The sequence below is a fragment of the Anser anser genome, assembly GCF_964211835.1.
Source record: "Anser anser genome assembly, chromosome: 14".
NCBI classification, from domain to species: domain Eukaryota; kingdom Metazoa; phylum Chordata; class Aves; order Anseriformes; family Anatidae; genus Anser; species Anser anser.
Window position 1 is genome coordinate 13,724,145 of NC_139735.1, and position 20,086 is coordinate 13,744,230.

The 20,086-nt window shown below is 45.1% G+C and overlaps 1 protein-coding gene and 1 long non-coding RNA gene across 6 annotated transcripts in view; one reads left to right on the plus strand and one right to left on the minus strand.

Moving 5' to 3' along the window:
- The window catches only part of LOC310881383 (uncharacterized protein), a 289,311-nt gene that overhangs the window by 89,642 nt on the left and 179,583 nt on the right, over nt 1-20,086 (plus strand). The window contains exon 8 of one of the 5 annotated variants that reach the window (XR_014572330.1): nt 2,787-2,875. The exons of the other annotated variants lie outside the window; for them this stretch is intronic. The gene's annotated coding sequence lies outside the window, so the exon portion shown is untranslated. Of the gene's footprint in view, nt 1-2,786; nt 2,876-20,086 lie in introns of those variants that run through there. 5 annotated transcript variants of the gene reach the window in all.
- Nucleotides 4,773-9,480, minus strand: LOC310881384. The gene is made up of 3 exons (XR_014572333.1): nt 9,351-9,480; nt 6,829-9,010; nt 4,773-4,868 (listed from the first exon to the last, which is right to left on the minus strand). It is a non-coding gene; the product is annotated as an uncharacterized lncRNA (long non-coding RNA).

Below are 20,086 nucleotides of genomic sequence, written 5' to 3' on the forward strand. Positions count from 1 at the left end.
ATGAAGGGGACACCCCACGGGGGGGTACCCTGCGGTCACGTCTGTGATTTGCTCCTCAGCCGTGCCTGCTGCCCGCTGAGGCTGGCTTGCCAAGTCTGGTCACTTTGGTGTCCTTGCGGCCAAAGAGGCGGCGTGGTGCTGTAAGCTGCTGATATTGATGGGGGGTTATTGAGAAGAAAGTCAGTGAGAGCCACGCTGAAGCGTGCATTCATCGAATAGCTTGAATTTTGACTTGCATATTCTTTTGAGTCAGTTTTAATCAAATTGCTTGTGTCAGTTTTACAGACCCGGGGTGGTCATAAAGACAAGAATGTTAATGGTTTCTTCCTGTCAAATTAGTTTATGGCCAAAGGTGTTTTTTTTTTTTTGTTTTAAACCACCAGCAGTGATAGCATTAACCTAAACAAACCCAGCCCCCTGACCTCTGCTCCTGGCAAGTGAAACATAGCTGTGTGCGGGCGGAGGATCTGCAGGTTATCTTCGGGACAGATCCCATGGCCCTAGGACGAAGAAGAGGTGTTCCTTTAAATTACCGAGCTGAGGTGGTCCTGTATCTTCTCACACCTCGCACAGAAAGGCGCTGTGTGACTTGAAGTACGGCTGGGCTGAGTAGGAAGGGCTCCAAAACCAAAGCATCGAGTAATTATTGTGAGCACACTTTCTGTGATGAATACATGGGGGGGGGGGGGGGAAGACAAAAAGAAAAAAAAACCACACCAGAAAACCCAACCTGATCCAGGAATTCTTGGTAGACACATTGGATTTTTTCTTCTTTTTTTTTCTTATTGCTTGTAGCCCAAGCATCTGGTTGTCAGTCAAAGCACGTGGCCTGCACTGTTTCAAGAGTTTCAGTGCTTGAGGTGTGTGATAAGAAAAGTGGTAGAAAAATTGTTTTCTCTCTGGAAAACTGTGTTTTCTGCTATCATGTATCCTGTGAGTTGAATGAGTGAAGTAATACGTGGATAGTAAATAATACCCCAACATTCAGTACGTTCTGATTGTTTAGCAGAAAGTATAATTTAGCAAAACAACAGCATTTTGCATTAGGAAACGCGAGAAGCAGCATCCGTCAGGATATGTTGTTCCTCTGAGTCTTCATGGTGGAGAATCTCTTCTTCCATGGAGGATCTGTCTGCAAGGTCAAATTAACTTGTCAGGTTAATCCTGACAGCGCACCAGGTATTCACAGGAGCTGAGCCTAATAACTAGCTTGCACTTGCTCAGTAACTGAGAACGCTGTCATACATGGAGGGCCGTGCTCTGCCGCTGCTGCTGCGCTGCTCCTCCCAGGGGACCTGCCGTTTGCCGCCTCCTGCTCAGCTCCTCCTCTCTCATTTGCTGTAAAATCAGCCCCAAAGCTCAGAAAAGTGAAGGGTGCAGTTTTGAGTTCAATAAAATATTGACTATATTGTATATATATATATATGTTTTTAAAGGTTTTGCTAGGAAGGAAGAGGGAAATGGTGCTTTTAACATCTCTGCCTTCTTTAGCTTGAATGTAGAAGGCAAGGAAGTGATAAAAAAGGGTTATCTCTAGTGTATACAAAAGCCTAGGCAATTCCTATTAACAGCAGAAGTAAATCTAGAAAACTTAATATTCGGTAGTTTTACAGCTAAGGGAACGTGATCGATCAGGAATGATCCGTGCTTTTCTTCTCTCTAGGCAGCTCTGTCCTCTGCTGAGAGCTCTGAATTTTCTAGCTCTGAAGATTTTCCTAGTAAGGAACTTTATCACCTTTTTTTTTTCTTTCCCATTTTTATAGTGACTCTACCAGGAATAATAAAAGTCTTCAGCTCTTATGCTGAAAGACTTCTGACTTCACTCTAGAAATGATCTATTAGTAAGCATTTTACACCTTTTGCTAGACTCACTGAAGGATTTAAAAAAAAATGTGGCAAGAAGTCTCCTTCTGAAAAGGCCATTCAATACTGTTTAGGTTGTATCTCTGTTTTCACCTTGAATATGATAGGAAAAAGCACTCGTTTGCAATAGCTTTTTAGGAGAGTGAGCTGCACATATGAAACTTCCCCAAAAGAAATAAATTATTCCATTATTCTGATCCTATTATCCTTTGTTTTGATATTTTTTTCCTTAAAAAAAAAAAAAGGAAAAAAAAGCACCTGCAGAAAACCATTGATGTAAAGGGTTTGGAAGAAGGGAAAATGAAGATGTTGCTGTAAATCTGAGCATATCAAAACCCCCAAACGTGGGCTGAGGTGGAGTTCCAGCCGGTACAGCCAGCTTCTCCTGTGCCATTGCTTGGGACTGGCTGGAGAGGGTTGCAGTCCCGGTGCCTTCGCTACGTTTGCAATTACTTCTCTGAGGCCCCTGCCTCAGGGATCTTTTTTGTTTAGATGTCAGTGGGAACTGAATTCTCCTTTAGCTGAAGTGGAGGTATGCCAGCAGAAGACGTGACCCTAGGCTGTTACAAAGCATTGTAAAAAGCCACGAGCTCTTGAATCCAGGAGGAATTTTGAAAATCTCTCTAATTTTAAAGCAGAGGGAATATACCTACCCGTTCCTCCTTCGACAGTGATTAGTGGGTTATTCTGAGGTAGTCCCAAGGCATGGGGCGTCCCTAATGGGACGTGTTTTCCCAAATGCGTGTTTTGGGGTTCGCTGCCCGTCACTGTAAAGAGACCCCGAGCGGTGTCTTGGCTCACTGTCCCGCTGCACAGATGAGAAAACCAGCTGTAATGCTGTCAGCTGGAGTTATTTAAAACCTAGTGAAACTTAATAGAATTATCAAATAACCGACTTTTCATCCCTGTTTACTAATACCTAGTCAGACCTTTTCCTCCTGCGATCCGGGAGAGTGATGGAGTTCTTGGAAGGAAAACAGCGTGTGGCTGCTCGCTGTGCCCATGACAAGGTACGCCAGGACGCCTCGAGCGGGTAACCAGCAGTACTGGTATATGGGGCTCTATCATGATAAAATGGAACAAGGAAAAAGTGCATGTGTCTTTGCGATGGGATTTGATTCTTGACGCCATCCTGATCTTACTCTAGCTGAAATCACCAGAGGTTTCTCTAGTAGTTGTAGCGAGAGCATGGCCTGAAGCATGCTGAGTACATCCGAAAACTTTGCTCCTTAGTAACCCAGTAAGCACGAAAGCTTAGCTTGGTAGGATCACAGGAATATTTAGGTCTGCTCTGTTAGAAGGGTGGTGCTATCAGAACCTAGAACAACATCAATATTTCTTAAGACCCTTATTTTCTAAAGCACATACTATTTCCTCTTTACTAATAGAAACTGTATTTTGGGACCATTAAAAGCCACTGAGATCTTCTCATTGGTTTTTAGGGGAATTTGGACCCAGCTGTTGTATTCCAAGCAGCTCAGTGGATGCTTGGTTGAGTGAAGCTAGTCTGCAGATGACTTGAAGATCCATCCGTCTGCGATGGAAAGATGGATAAAAAGCATTATTGCTATATTTCCATCTCATTTTGAGTTATGGTCCATGCATGCTCCATGGGCCGTGGGTTTGGAATAGAGCATGTATGGATTCTCCAGAAGAAGCCTCTATTATTCGGATAGAAATGTGCATTTCAGAAGCAAAACACATCTGCGTTGCAGCCCGGCAAGTTCAAAGCCACCCGGAGAAGTTTATGGGAAGCAGCTGTGGGTTGTCTTTGCTAATTAGGAACAGAACGTGCTGAGGACTTGACACAACAGGTTTACACAGTGCGATTAGGTAAAGAAAGTTAATGTCTGCTTTTAATAACAAGAGCAAGTAGCAGAGGTGGCAAAGTATTTTTAATGACATCATTTGCCCAGCTGTTTTACACATCTGTAGCGCGGGACGTCGTTCCAGGTCTGTAACACTTCATCCTTGCTCTTCCACACCTTTGGGATGAGGGATAAAGTTACCTGTCTGGAGGAGAGCAGCCTGGGAAACATTTGTCTTTGCGGCTAGTTATCAGCGTTGGTCATGTTGAAACGCTGGCTGAATTGTGAGTGCCCGCGTTAGGTGGATGTGTATTTCAAAGTGCTAATTACTTCACTGCGAATCTGGCGCTTATGCAGCGATCCCTGTGTCTCAGCCAAGCTTACATCTAGGAATGAAACATTTGCAGCAGCTGCAAAAATGTTTTTACTTATTTCGAGCATTATAATGTTTTATAGCCATGAATAATGACAAGTGCATAAATCACTCGTGAACTTGCAGTGTTTGATGCTTCCCCCTGTGCTGTCAGACAGCGATGGCACGGAAGGGCCGCGGCACGGGCGCTGCTGCAGGGGAGTGCGGGCACGTGTTGCCTGTGTGCACGGGGGTTGTCTCAGCTCTGGGTAGGTTCTGTGGGATTTCCATGGGACTGAGCCTCGATTCAGGCACCTTTTCTCTGTCCCTTTGATAATCAGGTGCAGCTGGGCAGGACTGTGCTCCTGATTCAAACCGAGACACCTTCTGTGAAGGTGCCATGGCCAAGCTAGCGTGGGCTCATAACCGCATCCAAAGCGGTACTAAAACGTAATGTACAGAATTAAATTGCGTCCTAACAAAGAGGAGTGTAACAATTAGTTCTTTTTCATAAACCATAGCAGTTTGTTAGCTCCGATGGGGAGTGAGGCAGGTAGTGCCGGCCGTGCTGGGGGCTGGCTGTCCCTGCATCGCAGCACTGCTGCTCCCCAGCCCGGTGCCTGTGTTCCAGGCAGGCCCCGTCCCGTGCCTTGCTTTGGTTATCGCTTGGGGTTGCTCTCAAATACCTGTGATGCTCTTGAAAATCTTGTTTCTCATGTTTAGTGTTCTTGGTGATATACGGATGTAGAATGTAGAATCTTAGGACGTTTACGTGCGGTATATGGCACGCTTTGGGAGCGTGCTTGAATTGTGGGATTTCATTACACTGTGAGTTAACCTTTGGTCTGGAAGACTAAAAAGAAAACATTAAGTTCTTATACAAAATCATGGCACATCAATACAATATTGGCTAAATGCAAAATGGAACAGGTTCAGGGGAGAATATACAGTGGGTCTGAGAAAGAGGCACTCTTCATTCTAATGTAATAATAAACATCTTCTTGGTGCTTTTCTATCCGACTGGTGCAGGGTGGATGACCTACAGGTTTGGCAGGGATGGCTCCTTTCTCTTTGGATGATACTTAGCAGTTATTAAGTGCAGAAATAGGTCTGGCTGAGCTTCTTTCAGCCAACAGCTCCATTTATTAACAACCTGATACGTTCTATTGCGTTACGGTGTTTGCGTGTGCATAATCTTGTTTGTGGGTGCAGCAAGGGCCGAGCATCATTCTGTTTCATGGCAAAAACCACATAAGTATTTGTCAAAGCTAGAAGTTTTTCAGAGCTGTTGAAACAAACTATAAAATTCCTGAAGGGGTGGAAAGTCTGAAAATTGCATTTGCTTCAGCGAAGCTACATTTTACTTTATGATGTGGGGGGAAAAAAAAGAAAAGGCTCAGGTGGATAGCACAAGTATCACTAAAATAAGCAGAGACAAAATACAATTTCAGAGCAGGTGTATCGGTTCAAAGCGAACAGGAAAGCACATTCGTTTGCAGTGACAAAAGAACTGTGCAGGCCTTCTGAACAGTTTGTCAAGTAAGTTAACCTGTTCACAATTTTTCCTTTCATGCTTTTTCAGGAGATATATGTGAGTGATGTAATAATGGAAAAATAAGAGCAATGATGATGTGCATCTGTGGGTGGAAGGTTTCATGTGCTGTACAGATTTTAGAAGTGGAGAAGTCTGCCTGGTGATAACAGCGGAGTGTCACTGTTGCGTAATCTGATTTCTGAGTCCTCTTGAATGGTAAGAAGAGCCTCAGATTAAGATCTCAGGCCTGAAGCCAAGTGTTTGGGTAATGTTTCAAGGATGCTCTCCGTGCTGATATTTTTAGGATTTAACAACTCTGGGGCAAAGCAGTGATGGGAGGTTGCAGTCGTCTCCTGCCAGCCCTTCCCTGTACCTCACCTGTGAGCACAGCAGTATGTAGAAGGGTCTGAGCATCAACTTCTCTAATCTCCCCTTTTCTGAACAAAATGAATCCCAAGGTAGGCACTGTCTCCTGTTCTTGGAAGAGATGGGGGGGGGGTCCTGTCTGAAAGCTGTGATTTATTAGAAAAATGGAAAATGTTGCTGAAAAATCGCTACGTCATTTCTCAATGACTTGGATGCTTTACATCAAGACCCGGCCTTTTTCTATAATTGTACCTTACCTGAGCCAAGAGAATTTGTCCCGAGGCAAGAATAATACAAGAAATTCTGCCTGCAGTGTTAGGCGGGCGGCTACCTGGATGATCGCCGCTTTTCCTCTTTGGCTTTCAAGCCACGGGAAGCGCTAACAGCCTTGAAAGCTGAGTGCATGTAAGTAAGCAAAAACAAGAGGAAAGCCGAGCTCCATGAAGCCAAAGAGGGCTGGATTCAAGGGCGCAGGCAGCGAGAGAGCTTCACCTGTGCCCTCTGTGTTGCCCACGGCTCCGGGAGCCTGGATCCAGTCGGGACGCGGCCGGGCCAGGCCTGCCTGGAGCGCGGCGCCGTGCAGCTCCCAGAGCGCGGCCGGCTGCCAAGCTGTGTAACGGGCGGCTGTTTTTGTTGAAAAGGAAGCTTCAGAAGTTAAAACCTTCTGATTTTTTTTTTTTTTGAAAATCAGCTGGAGAACATTATAGTCACGCAGAACTGAAGGCAGACAACTCGTTAAAATTAGCGTTGGCCGTAATTAAAAACATGCTGGGGGAAAAAGAGCATGAGAAGAAACAGACTCTTGGAAAGCTCCTGACGTTGCTAAATGTCTAAATGGAAACGGGGCTTGCTAATTGATTCAAATAATTGCTCGGCTACTCCGTGCCCCCCCCCCCAGGAGGTACCAGAGCCGCTCTCCTGGGCTGCAGAGCCTGGCTCCCCTGCACCGTGCTGGGGATGGGCCTCTCCAGCTCTCCAAAGTCTGGTGTTGTGTTGCTTTGTGCGGCATCCTGGCTCCTGCAGCAGCTGGGCCGGGAGGAGCAGGCACCCTGTGGCTGGCATCCCCCGCTAGCAGCATCCCGGAGGCTGCCTGGAGAGCAGCGGCTGCCTGCCGGCCTGTGGGTCGCGCCTGGTCCCCCGTTAAGGCTCAGAGCATCCACCCAGGAAGGAAAGGAAGGTTTTCACAGGGAGGTAACTCAGATTTGTGGCTTCACTGTGGGTGCGAATGCTGGCCATCAGTGGTGGGTACAGCGGGTGCAGGCAGATTGTTGCTACCTTCAGGTGCATTTGGAACGTCACAGCTAAAATACCGAGGCTACCGGCACAGGGAGCGTGCGCCATTCCTCTGCTGGGTATTGCAGTGTTTCTTTGCCTTCCACTCTGGAAAACACGCCTCGTCCTTACAAAGAGTATCTTCAGGTGCTCCTCTAGCAGCTTTTCCTCAAAATACAGCACCACCACGGCTTGAGCACTGCACCATGCCGTTTTGTGTGCTGCCTTCAGATGAACAAGCAGCCGCAGTAAATCCCTTTCCTCATTGTACTGTTAGGCCTGATTTTGTAGCGCTGCTAATTTTACATCCATCCTGTCCCATTTAGCTGGAATTTTTATTTCATAGCTATTGCATATGGTTAGGAAGTGTCCCTTTCCACACATCATAATTCACTTTTCTGCTGGCTTCTATTGTATAACACAACACGAGCGTGAAAAATCCTCTTTGCATCTCAGTCTCGAGAAGTCCCATTTCGCATCATCCTGCGGAGTCCTGTGGTTGGCATGCGGTGTTACGAAGATAACAAATCCCGCTTCACGTCCTTACGTAAGACCTACTGGCTTCAATTATGTGTTGTAACTCAATGACTGCCTCATTAAAATCATAATGCAATTTATATTGGCTTTTATTGCACGTTGTAACATGACGATAGGCCCTTTTCATGTGATGCCTTTTGGCCTTTTTAACAAATCAAAATGTAACAGCCCACCTTTTTATATTCTTATGTAATGAACTCTTTCCACAGCTCCGTCTGATGCTTATTGGCTTCTATGAGAGATCCTATTCCTAATTTAATGAGTCCCTCTTCACATCATAATGTAATACATACTGGCTTTTACAGCATAGCCTCACACACCAGTGCCAAATCGGATTGTGTCATAAAGCTAAGTGGCTTCTAATGGACATCACACCTCAGTAACCCTGTCACACGTTGTAACATTTCTGTCTGCTTCTCTAACACGTTGCAAAAAGCCGGTGGTTCTCCAGAAAGTCTGCTGCAGGCGCGAGCAGCGGCCGGGTTAGGCGGCAGGCTGCTACAGCACATGCGGAGCCGCTGCAGGCTGCTGCGTGCACCGGGGGAAGGTCACAGGGAGATTTTAGGGGATGTTTTAGAGACAGGCTGCCTGCCAGGCTTCAGTGACCCCCTGGGACCTGGCACGGGTCATTGCACAGAGAAGTGGGTTCAGGTCTTCTTCTCCTTGTTTGTGTATTTTAAGCTCTCGTAGTGTCTATCTTACCTACGTTCATAATGAGGCATTCATTTGCTTCCTTAGCCAAACTGCAATGTTAGGGCTAAGGTTCATTTTTCCATTCCAAAATCTGTTTTGGACCTTCATGTTGTCTGAGGGAAGGTTCTCCACAGTGAGAAAATCAGAAAATTCCTCTCAGTGTCTATTTCTGACAGAGCAGCGCTGTGCGGAGGCAGAAGAGGCGGTGGCACATCTCTGCTCCGGGTGCTCCGCGCTGCTGACCCAAAGCAGTGCCTGCTGCCCCAGGCATTGCGAGGAGAGTAAATTCGGTGCTTCACTGACATCTCACGAAGCCTTTGAGCTTTCTTCAGAAAGAAAGGATAAAAAATATTTCCAAGTTGGAACATTGCACAGTATTTCCTTCAAGGTATGCAGGCAAATCTGCTGATTTAGGGCCTAATATTGGTTCCCTTTTAAAGTGTATAGTCCCTGTGTGTCTCAGGTAGGTCTCACATCTCTTAAGTAGTATCAGTATTAAGAAGCAGATGCTAAGAATGGGGTTTCTTTTCCCAAACGTCAAATGTCTGCATCTTGTCTAGTCCCTTTAGCCCTCATTTCCAGATGCTAGAGAGAGAAAACAAAATGTCAATACATAATCATAGATTTATTTTAGAAATCTACTTTTAGGTGAGTAGGATTGCTCCTTGAAAATGATTTCTTTCCACTGTCTGCAATGTGACCTGATGACTGGTCAGGTGGAGAATCCCACTCTTGGTAAGATGACTGTTCATGAAAGTACCACAGCCAGGTACTGTAAATTGCATATTTCATTTTTTTAAAAGCTCTCTATCATTTCTTCTGAAGTTTCCAGCACAATTTAATGACTCAGTTTTTCTCCTTTTTATCTATTTCCCTGTAGCCAGTTCCCTCCCCCCAGCCTTTTTCCACCCGCCACGCATCCTACACGATGCTGGTTGTTGCTGAGTGCTGGCGGTGCCTTTCCACAGGATCTTCCTTCTCCGGGCCCCCAGCAAACTGATGAAACGCAGGTCAGCAGCCGACACACCTGAGCACACGCAGTGCTAAGAAAGCAGATGCACGGGGAGGTGACGGAAGGATTAGCGATTTGGACACACTCCTGATCGTTTCTGAAACCTCTCAACAAGTTGTGCTTTCTCCTCTTGATTCTCCCTGGTGCTGTAAAAGAGCAGTTCTTGGCCAGCGGTTCAGGCTGACACAGAATGTGTTCCTTCTAAGTGAGTTATCACTACAGCTCCTTATAAATCATCCATTTCACTTATTGCGTTACAGATTATAGATCTGATAGCAGTTATTTTATAACTGAGCTCTTTTTAACGTTGTTGTGGGATTTAATTCCTTGCAAAATGGCAAGTGATGAACTTTTGCTTTGTATAGGACAGTCTGTTCTAGCTGCTCCTCAAGCTTTTGTAAAAGAAAAACATAACATGTCACAACTTTTTATCAGAAATACGAGCTTCTAATAGTATTGTCACTGCCCTTACACAGATTTGAAGCTGGCATAGCTCAAGTCTCTCCTGTGGACTCGGTCTCTCAGCCAGATTGTATGGCCGTTGGCTCCTGGCGACCTGATCTTCCCATGGGGCATGTTTTGTGGAAGGTGATGGTGCAGGGTGGAGTCTGTGGGTTAGGATTTGACATTAATGGAAGGCAGTAGGGTCAGGGAACTTAAACTCCTGTAAAGGCGGGTCTTATGTCACCCACGCATGGGCTCCCAGAGCAGCTGAGGCTGGCAGAGACCTCCAGAGGTCCCTGATCCAGCCCCTGCTGCAGGCTGGGCCCACTGGAGCACGTTGCACATGAGCTGGTCCTGTCAGGTCTTGAATTGTCCCTGGGGATGGAGACTCCACAGCTTCCCTGGCAGCCTTACCGCTGTTTGACCCTATTCACTACCAAAACATGCCTTTTCTTGCCTTTAAGTAGATTTCCTGGTTTTCAGTTTGTGCTCATTGCCTCCCGTCCTGTCACTGGGCACCACTGAGAAGAGCCTGGCTCCCTCTTCACTGCCACCCACCCCCATCAGGTGTTTATAAGATCCCATTGATAAGATCCCTTATCAGCATGTGGCCCTGTGCTTGACTCGAGGGTTACCAGCAGCTCTTATACACCACACGTCAGTGCTGGGAAGACCCTTGATTTCCCTTATACTTAGCTTTGAGTGAAAATCTGCAGTCACCGAACGTAACCTATTGACAGAATTCATCGTTCAGAGGCTTGTCCTCTCTGCGGTAACTTGTGTAGCTGGGATCGGTGCTGTGTTACTACGCAAATGTGTCGGTGCTAGTACTGCAAAAAGAAAACGTGCTGTACGGGGACAAGGATGGATAGCTTTGAGTAGACAGACATAGAATCTGAAATCATAACTACATTAATTTCATAGCTACTGGTATTGGAGCTAAAATAGTAAAAACTGAAAAAAAAAAAAGTTTCAAAGCCTGTCTTTCCAGGAGTGGCATCTCCTCGTCTGCACTGGTGGATGGTGCTGCTGCAGTCCCCCGTGATGCCTCTTGTCCCCTAGCCCAGGAGGATGGGATGTGACAGCCTGTGCCAGCAGCACTGGTCCTTAGAGCGCACGGGGTAGGTGCTGCTGGAGAACATAAGAAATTATTCTGTTTTTATAGACAGTCGGTATTTAGGCTCTAGCAGTCCTGGCTAGCTTGCCTGAAGCAATTAAGAATAACACATTGTTGAAGTGATTTTTATGGGCCTGCATGAGTCTGGGGGATGATTTTATGTGCTAGCACATCCTGGGGGGATGAAAAGACATATGTTTCCCTCAAAGGTTGTGTGTGCTGCCCAGAGAGCTTCTGTGTGCAAATGAAATTAGGTTATGGGATAGAAAACATTGCAAGTCAGCGATGGTCCCAAGCCAGAGACGCTGCGGCACAGCGCTGCGAGGAACACAGAGAAGAGAAGGGCTGTTAGGTCTGTGCCTGCGGGCAGCCTACTCCTAGCGTGGGTTTTGGAGACTGTCTTTCAGTGTCCTTCCCCCAGGAAGGATAAAAAAGAAAAAAAAAAAAAAAAAAAGGCCAACGAAGGAGTTGTTTTGGGGCTGGTTCCTTGAAGAAAGGACCCATCGTGCTGGGAGGGCTCACAGCACCTTCACCCATCCGTGTCAATGCTGTGTGGTACTGGGAGTCTTTGCAGCTGGTGAGAAATGTATGATAGCCCTGCAGATTGCACCAGGGAATGTGCTTTAATAGGTGTCAATGCCTTTGTAAAGAAGGGCACAACATGGATCTTCGTGGGCACAACATGGAGAGGATGATGGGAATAGCTGAGAGGAAAGCAAAAAATGCGTGATCCGTTAATAAAAGGATGTAATTCAGTGAATGAAATCACGCTACCAACAAATTGCATATAAGTTAGCTAATACCCTAAGGGTGCAGAACTTCCTGAATGCAGACCGACACGGAAATACATTTTAGATGTAAGTTCCAGGTTTGAGCCTCACCAAGTACAAAGGTATGAGATGGAAGAAGTTAGCTGGTCATTTTGATCTGTGCGCACACAAGTGGTAGAATGAATCAACAGGACTCGGAGCCTAGATAAAGTTGTTAGTGCAAAGGAGAGTTGGAGTATTTAATGACAGTTTTTTTCTTCCTTCTTTAATCATTACTTGGGGAAAAGCCCTGTCCTTAGGGGCAGTTCCTTAGTGCTGACTTCGCTAACACAGTAAAAGGACTAAAAGCTGTAATGTTTGGAAAACCTCCCCCAGACTGCTGAGAGTGTTCATCCCTTATTGATACTGGGGCAGTTGCCTCGTAGTTTCTTTGAAATTTGGTCTGTGTTTAAAATAGACATTGTATTTTGGTGTCATACAGGGCTGTATTTAGACTTATTTTTGTATAAAGCAGCATTATTTAATATTTTCTAATTACTTCTGGGTCATACATTAGATGGTCCTCAAGTTTTTGGGCAAGCACACAAAAAAAAGATGAGACAAATCTTTACCTGGGTTCAAGTGCCCAGCCAGTCAGTTTGTGAGCCTGCAGCACTTCTGAAGTGAAAATTGGTTTATGGCACAGGGTCAGGGACCCAGTGATGGGGCTCACACAGAAGCCTTTCACCCCACGGCAGCAGCTCGCCCTCCAGCTGCCATCGCTCCCTTCAAGTCCTGGGTTTCAGACGGACGCGCCGAGCTGGCTGCTCCCAGCCGTGCTGCTGCAGGGCCCCACGTCCTCCCACGGGAGCAGAGGCAGGTCCCAAATCATTGCTCTGTGTACTGATAGATCCACAATGTGCTGGTCTTAAAAGCAGGTTGTTGCAGAAATTGATGGTTTTCTTGTTTATTTATCCTGTGCTCCAGTCTTACCAGTTACTTCATTTTACAAGTAGGAGATGTCTGCATTTGGTTGGTAAGCCTAGATAATATATTTACTAAACTCTTCTGGCTGCTTAGATACTGAGCTGGTTTGTGTATTTAGTTCTGTTACGAAACTGTTTTGGCTGCACGTGGATCCCTTAGGTACAATAAGAAGAAAAGTAAACGTCAGCCCGTCTGCCAGCGTGGGCACTGCCTTCTGAGAGCCTGCCGCGGGTCCCTCCGCAGAGCAGGCTGGAAGCGATCCCGTGGAGGGGAGATGGTGACAGCAGAGATCTCAGCAGGCTGGAGCAGACCCTCGTAAGCGATAAAAGGAGGGAGGTGTTCTGTTGGTATGCAGGATTTCAGTTCAAATGTGTTCATGAAGTCCTGCCCGCGCTGCAGAACCCCGCCGTGTGTAGGTGGCTGCAGGCACTGACGTTTGTCACCCAGGGCAGGGCGAGCAGTGGGGGGGTCTCATGTGGGGCTGGTACCTCCGGCCCCCCCTCAGCATGTCTCCCTTGTGGATCAGTATACCGAGAAGGAAACCAGCATCTGGCATAATCAAGTGATCTCTCCAGCTGCCAGTAGAGCAGGTGAGCTCACACACCTTGCCACAGTGGGGCAAACAAGGCCGCAGCTCTCCGGCTGTAGCAGGCGATGCAGAGCCCCACGCCTGCTGCTCACATTGCAGAGAAGTTTTGATCTCCCACTGCAGCTCGGTGCAAGCCAAAATACAAACTTGTTTGAAATTCCCTTTATGCTCTTTCCTGAGACAAACTCTTTTCCCTGCTGAAGGAGTCTCAGACTCCAGCATTAGCTGCTGGATGTGCCAAAAAAAACCACCTGCTGCATGCAGCCCAGTAACCCCCTTGCATAAGCATTTGGCATACTGTTCTGTGCTGTGCCACGAGGGCTGTGCTCACAGGGCCACGGCGTGATGCCTCCTGCCTGTCCTGCCCAGGAGGGGCTGCGCTCCTTCCCTGCCCCCCTGGGCATCTCTGTGCAGTGCTTTAGGACAGGGGTGCTCAGCAGGTTTTCCCTAAACCTTACCTTGTCTATAGAAAGGGTAGTAGTGAAAATCTGTAGTCAGTGAGAGCTGAGGGCAGCATGTTGCCTTCTGGGCATTTCGGTGTCAAAATGGGGGTTTATGGGGCATTTAGAGACAGTGTTGCAATGAGGATTTTTTTTTTTTTAATGGGACACAATTTGTTGTTGAACCCATAGCTGATAAATTAAAAATCTATGGAATTGTGGCTTGAAGATGTTGTCAGCTTTAGACAGCCTGTGCTGCACCTGTGTGTAACTTCCTACTGCATTGGGCTTATTACCTTTAGCGAGTAGGTCAAGATTTGCTAGAACTGTCATTCTGGAAGCAGTAGGTAATGAGAGGGAAGGTAATGGGTGGGTTTGGTACATGGGAAAGGTGCTGCACAACCTACCCAAGGTAGGGAAGGATTGCTGTTCCGTGTTTCAGCTGCAGTAGGAGGCTTGGTATAAAACCTGGTGAATTAAACTTCAGAAGCCTCCAATTAGATAAAATGAGGTACGTAGTAAATGAAGCAGACCGGCAGCATTTATTAGAAAATGGCCTAGGAAGGAAAATTGGCTGAGCTTTAAAGAGGTGCTGGAGCTGGCTTAGGGAGCAAATATATCTTTACATAAAACTCTACATAAAATTTGAAAACCAACGTGGATGACTGATAAGTTGTTAAAGTTAATTGTGACTGAAAACAGCTCTGAAATACACAGAGAGCTGTCTATGGGTTGTCAGGGGGATGTGTAAGGACTAAGCTGCTATAGAAATGGAGGATGTGAAGGGCAAAATAATGGAGAGTAGGTCATTAAGGCCGTTAAGCTAAAGAGCATGTTGGTGAATGAAGACCTGAAGTTACCCAGAGGGACTACTCTTGGCGTACTTTCTTTGTGCTCAAACAACAAAAAGCAAATATGCCCCCCAGTTTAGTTCTGTGTAATGCTATAGCACTACATGCTGCACCTCCTACAAGGAACAGTAAAGCACCTGTTCCCTGTTACGCCTATTGGTATTACTAGTAATTTATATCAATTTTTGATATTGTAATATCCCTATAGCTACTGTGTAGCGTACAATACAGAATTGTATACATTACCTTAATTACATAGCAATGTGTCTTGAGTTGTTAACATAGTACATCTAGTATGTAGCATATAGTTATGATACACCATGTATTGTATAAATATGCTTATAAGTGGTAAGTATTCTGTAGGAGACCATTACAGATTCATCACGTAGTAGTATACATCACGTAGTAGACTGTTATGTTAATATTTACTGTTTATACCCAGTAATGTCAGTAACAACTGCTGACCACTGCTATCTGCAGGCTGTATGTTAATAATTCTTAGGAGACAGCTTCGGTCACGTGGGCGTTGTCCTTTTGCAGCACACCTTTCCATGAGCTTAGCTTTGACTTGCTCTCGTGCACCCAGCTGAGAAGGAACTCTGCAGAAAGGTCTCGCTTCTGCTCATTTCAGAGAGACGGGGTGTGCAGGTAGCACGTAGCCCAGCCTCAGAGCTGGGTTCCCTGCCACAGCAGGGTCTTTTTGCTGAGTGAGGGAATGCACAGTTTGTTGCTGTCTACTTTCACTCAGCAGGATTTATTGTTAAAAAACCCCTGAGGTTATTTTTAAGGTAAGTGAAGCTATTAAGACTGGAGGTATTAAAACCGTGGGAGTGATGCTTGATCACAGACAAGTCTCAGCTCCATGTTCTGGTCTCCTGGAACTAGACTTCCAATTTGCCGCCTGCATAATTCAGCAGAATTGCTGTTGACGTTGATGTTTGCAGTTGCACCAGTGATAAATCTGTGTATGAGATCTCAATCAGAACATTGTGATAATTGAAGCCACGTACTTCAATGCCTTTTTAATAAAAGTAAGTTGGAGGACACTATGCCAGGAAAGGAGTATTTGCTGGTTGGATTTAGGAAATGCATCTGACGTTTGGTTTGTTTGTTCTTTCTTGCTATCGACGTGTGCTGCTGATTTTGGCAGTTTGCAGAATGCATAAATAAAACAACACTAAAAAACCCACTGTGGATGGTTAGGAATTGGCAGTCGTCTCCCCCTGGAAGAAGTTTGTTTTGAATGTTTATTTCTAGCAATAGTCACTGACATTACTGGTACACTGTGCAATTTCATGTCGTAGAGCTTTGTGCTTTGATTTTACAGGGATTTTTCTCATTCTCAAATGCCTTTCCCTCTTATACTGGAAATAGATCCCCTGATAAAATGATTACAGTGTATTAGTCAGTATTTTCTTTTCCTCATCACCGTTCCATGTAGGACTCAATTCGCTATATTCGTACTTGGAGCAGCATGGTTTTTTGACACCAGGAGACCGTACAGCTGGTGATCGGAACACATATCGATCTGCTTAGCTCTTTCCCATACCCACCAGTCCAGACACCTAAATTGCCCTGAAATATTCATGAAAATTAACTACCTTGTTCTCATAGTTCTTTGAAAAATCATTACCGCCGATCAGCCCTTGGGCCCAGGAGGGATCTAACACCGGTAGTCGTCTTAACGCACGCCCAAACGCTTTTACACCTTACTGTGTCATGCGGTTGATGCCGTCTTCTCTTGTGGCTGGTGCTGCATTTGCTGCTTCCACCTTGCTCTTCATCTGCCTGTGGCTGCACCATCTGCACCATCTCTTCGACAAGGTGATGATAAACACCTACGTATGTCTTTGAAACTTTAGGCCTAATTACAGTCTTTTTTTTTTTTCTTACCTCCAGAAACACTTTTTTTTATGACTTCCCCTTCGTTTCACCCAGATACCACCTATGGACGTGGGCAGGAGGCAGCTTCTGCGGTGCCCGGCCAGGGCTGCAGCGCTGCCCAGTGCCCTGCTCTGAAAGCAGATGGCACATTTTTCTTGGTGACCAATACATCTACAATGGATGCCTACAACCAATTCTTTCTTCTTTTTTTTTAAGCAATGCATAGCTTTTTTAATGAATGGGAAGGAGTACATAATTCTTTCATGCATAGGAAGGATTACACAGTTTTTAAGTAACACAAAGCTTTTAAAGTGAATCAGGAATATTATCAGCTCTTTGCTTTATGAGATGTCTCTTCCATGAAAAAAAGTCCAGCGTGCAAATTTTAGCACCATGAGCTAAATGATAACAGCTCTGTATAAAAGCACTGGTGCCAGTAATCCAAGAAAGGATCGTGATATAATTTCCTGGTGAAGTGCAGAAAATAATTTGCTTTATATTTTCTTCATGGAATTTTGGGATGAATTGCCAATTACTGATCTTCAGAATTTGAGCTGTTAGGATTGGTCCTGTGGTTGTGTTAGCAAATGGCTTGTTGTGTATGTCGTGATTGAGTCTTCATGGTAGAGTCTTGCTCTTAGGCCAGGTGTAAATGGAGGGATGTGCCAGAGAAGCAGGATTGTGAGATCCATAAGGAAAATTTTATGAATCCCTGGGAAGATGGAGGTCATAAAATGAACCATCTTCCCACATAAACTTGCAGCTTCTTTCCGTAGAATAGTTAGAATATGGAATGATTAACTTTGCATGGCAGTTAATAATCTTTAAGCGGTTGCCATGGGTTACCCCACTTTGTCTATATGCTGCAGATACCCAGATCTGGCTGGGATTGAAATGTGCTTTGGCTAAATTTCTGCAGCATTGCAGAGATGGAAAAAAACTAAACAGACATCTTAAGTGAGGTGCCAGGAGGAGGAAAAGATGTTATATTAACGGGAAGAAAATGTATTCAACAGCACTTCTTTCAATAAATGTAGATGGAAATGAACTAAAATGCTATTATATTATTGCACATCATTTTTCCTACCACTAAATAATACTTGAAGTTAGATTGTAGTACCTCTGCTACATATTGTGTAACAATTCCAGAGTCACAAAGAAGTCCTTTCTGATGTGACTCAGTTACATTAAATAATGTCCAAAGAAGCAGTGGGAGATGCTCAGCACTAGAGACTTTTACAGCGAAAGAGGTTTTGTACACTAAGAAAACTTGAGTTCATCTAAAAATCCTATCCTTTCATGAGATTGAATGATAAAGAGCGATAAAAAAGGTAAAGTGACTTGTCATAAGTCTTCATTAGAACTAGAACATAACTGCACATTTTTCATTCACTTCTGTATTAAAACTGGAAGTAGAACTGGTGCTGAAGATGGGGCCAAAAATTACACTGTACAGAGGCAGAAGACACCGAGCAGAACGTTAGAGCTGGTTCTCAGCTTGGGTCTAAATCTTGTTGTGTAGGTAGCGCTCTGGAAATTTGGTGGAACTGTTAACCTTTAAAGCTGAGCATCATCATCTGAAATGTCTTGCTGAGTGGCAGTGGATATTCTTCATGTTCACAGTAAAGTCTGTGCTTACTGGAGCAGAGCTGAATTTCCTTCTTGCTGAAGGAAAAGGTCGTGATGTCTTGCTGGAGAGTTATGGCTTTGAAAGGTAAATTTTAGGCCAAGAAGCCCCTTTCTGTGATGATGGTGGTAAAGGCTTTGTGTTCCAGTGGTTAGGAAGGACTAAGCGTGGTCCAGGTTCTGGACTGGTGACTACAGTACTTGTGGCAATTTGAACGGTTGCGTGTTGTTTAGAAGTGTTCGGGTCAACATTTTTTTCTTCTGAAAAATGGCAGTCATCATGGTTACTGCTTCCATGTTTCATCCAAAGCCTGCTGGAGCTCAAGCAGCGTTTGGATACCGCCCTCAGACACGTGGTTTAATTTTTAGGTAGTCCTGCTTGGAGCCAGGAGTTGGACTCGATGAGCCTTGTGGGTCCCTTCCAACTTGGGATATTCTCTGATTTGCTTTAAATACAGTTTTTCCTTGTTGCTTTCTGTGGGGAGCACAAACAGAGATACGGCCATGTACAAATGTATAAATAAGTAAAAAACAGGAGTAAACCAAAATTGATTGCTGTATGTATTAATTCATAGCTAGGTACAATTCTGAAATGAGTTAGGCTGCAATTTCAGCCTTATCTAAACTTACTGTAACGCTTACTGGATGAACTCTCCTAAAACCTGAGCCATGAGAAGTCAGACGTCCAGCTGCCAGCAGCGTCCAAGTTACTTCTGGGCTGGTGGGAGCCAGGAGCCAGCAGCCAGCACAGGGCCTGCCTGCACTGCTTCAGGTGTCTGGGGGGTGAAGGTGCACGACCCCTGTTTTTCTAAGGCCCTGTCACATAAAGGCGAGGGTTGTGCTGTGCTGACGTTAAGTGACAGAGAAAAAAACTCTTAAAAACAGTCAGGTACAGGGAACGGTGGCCATCGTTTGTTTAGATGCTGAAAGCTGTTGTCGTTCATGGTTTGTGTGCTGGTATTAGGCACTTCGTCCTCTTTCTTGCAAGTACAACAGTAGCGAGAACTGACGTTCTTTATTTCACTCAGAATTGTGGTTTTTTGGCTCCCGATCTTTTAAACAGTATCATTTAAGTCCTGTCATCATGGCTTGTCGTCTAGGAGGGAGCTGAAGTATGTTTCTGAGAGCTCAAACATGCTTTAAATCATAGCAGCAATAATGCCCAGGCAAATATCATTAGGGTTCGCTAAGCACTAATGACAACAGATCCTGCCTTTTTTTTTTCTCCACCTTGTTAACGTGGCAGTAAATCTGGGATAAATTCAGCATTGGCTACTCTGATTTACATCAGTTTAGCAGAGCAGAATCTGACCCATTTAATACGTTCGTGGGTTGTAAGAGCAGGAGTATTCTCGGCAGCTAATCCTCTCTACAGCAACAGAGCCACAATCTCCTAGATGTTAATGGAGCAATCCCACAAAGATGCTTGCAGGGAAATATGTTGCCATCTCACTTTGCATTTCACTGTGCAGTAACTGTGCTGTGGCTTCTGATGGTTCACTGTAAAGAAACTCCAGAGCACGAGGTATTTGAAAGCAGCAGCTGGCGTAGCAAATACTACCAGTCCTGCTGAAAAAAAGTCTGTGCTGGACTTTGCAAAAGTGTTTATTGTAAAGATGGCTGGGCAGAAGGCTTGTGACTCAGGCTAACGCTGGTGGGAGGTATTACTCAGATCCGTGTGAACCCTTCATAAAGTTCAGTATGGTTTTTAAGCTGTGGTTTTGGCCAGGTCTTGCTTTTTCTGTGTCAGTCGGTTCCTTCTTTGTTTGGACCATGGTTGATTTAAACGTTATTTTTGTGTGTGGATCCATTGACTGTTTTGACTGTTTTTTTTTTTATTATTTTTTTGATCCTTTGGTTAGGAATAACTCTGAGGAGGATGATTTAAATAAGGACTGATGTGTCCTGGCTGGGCTTCCAGTGGCTGAGAAACACATTCTTCACCACTGAGCTGCATACAGG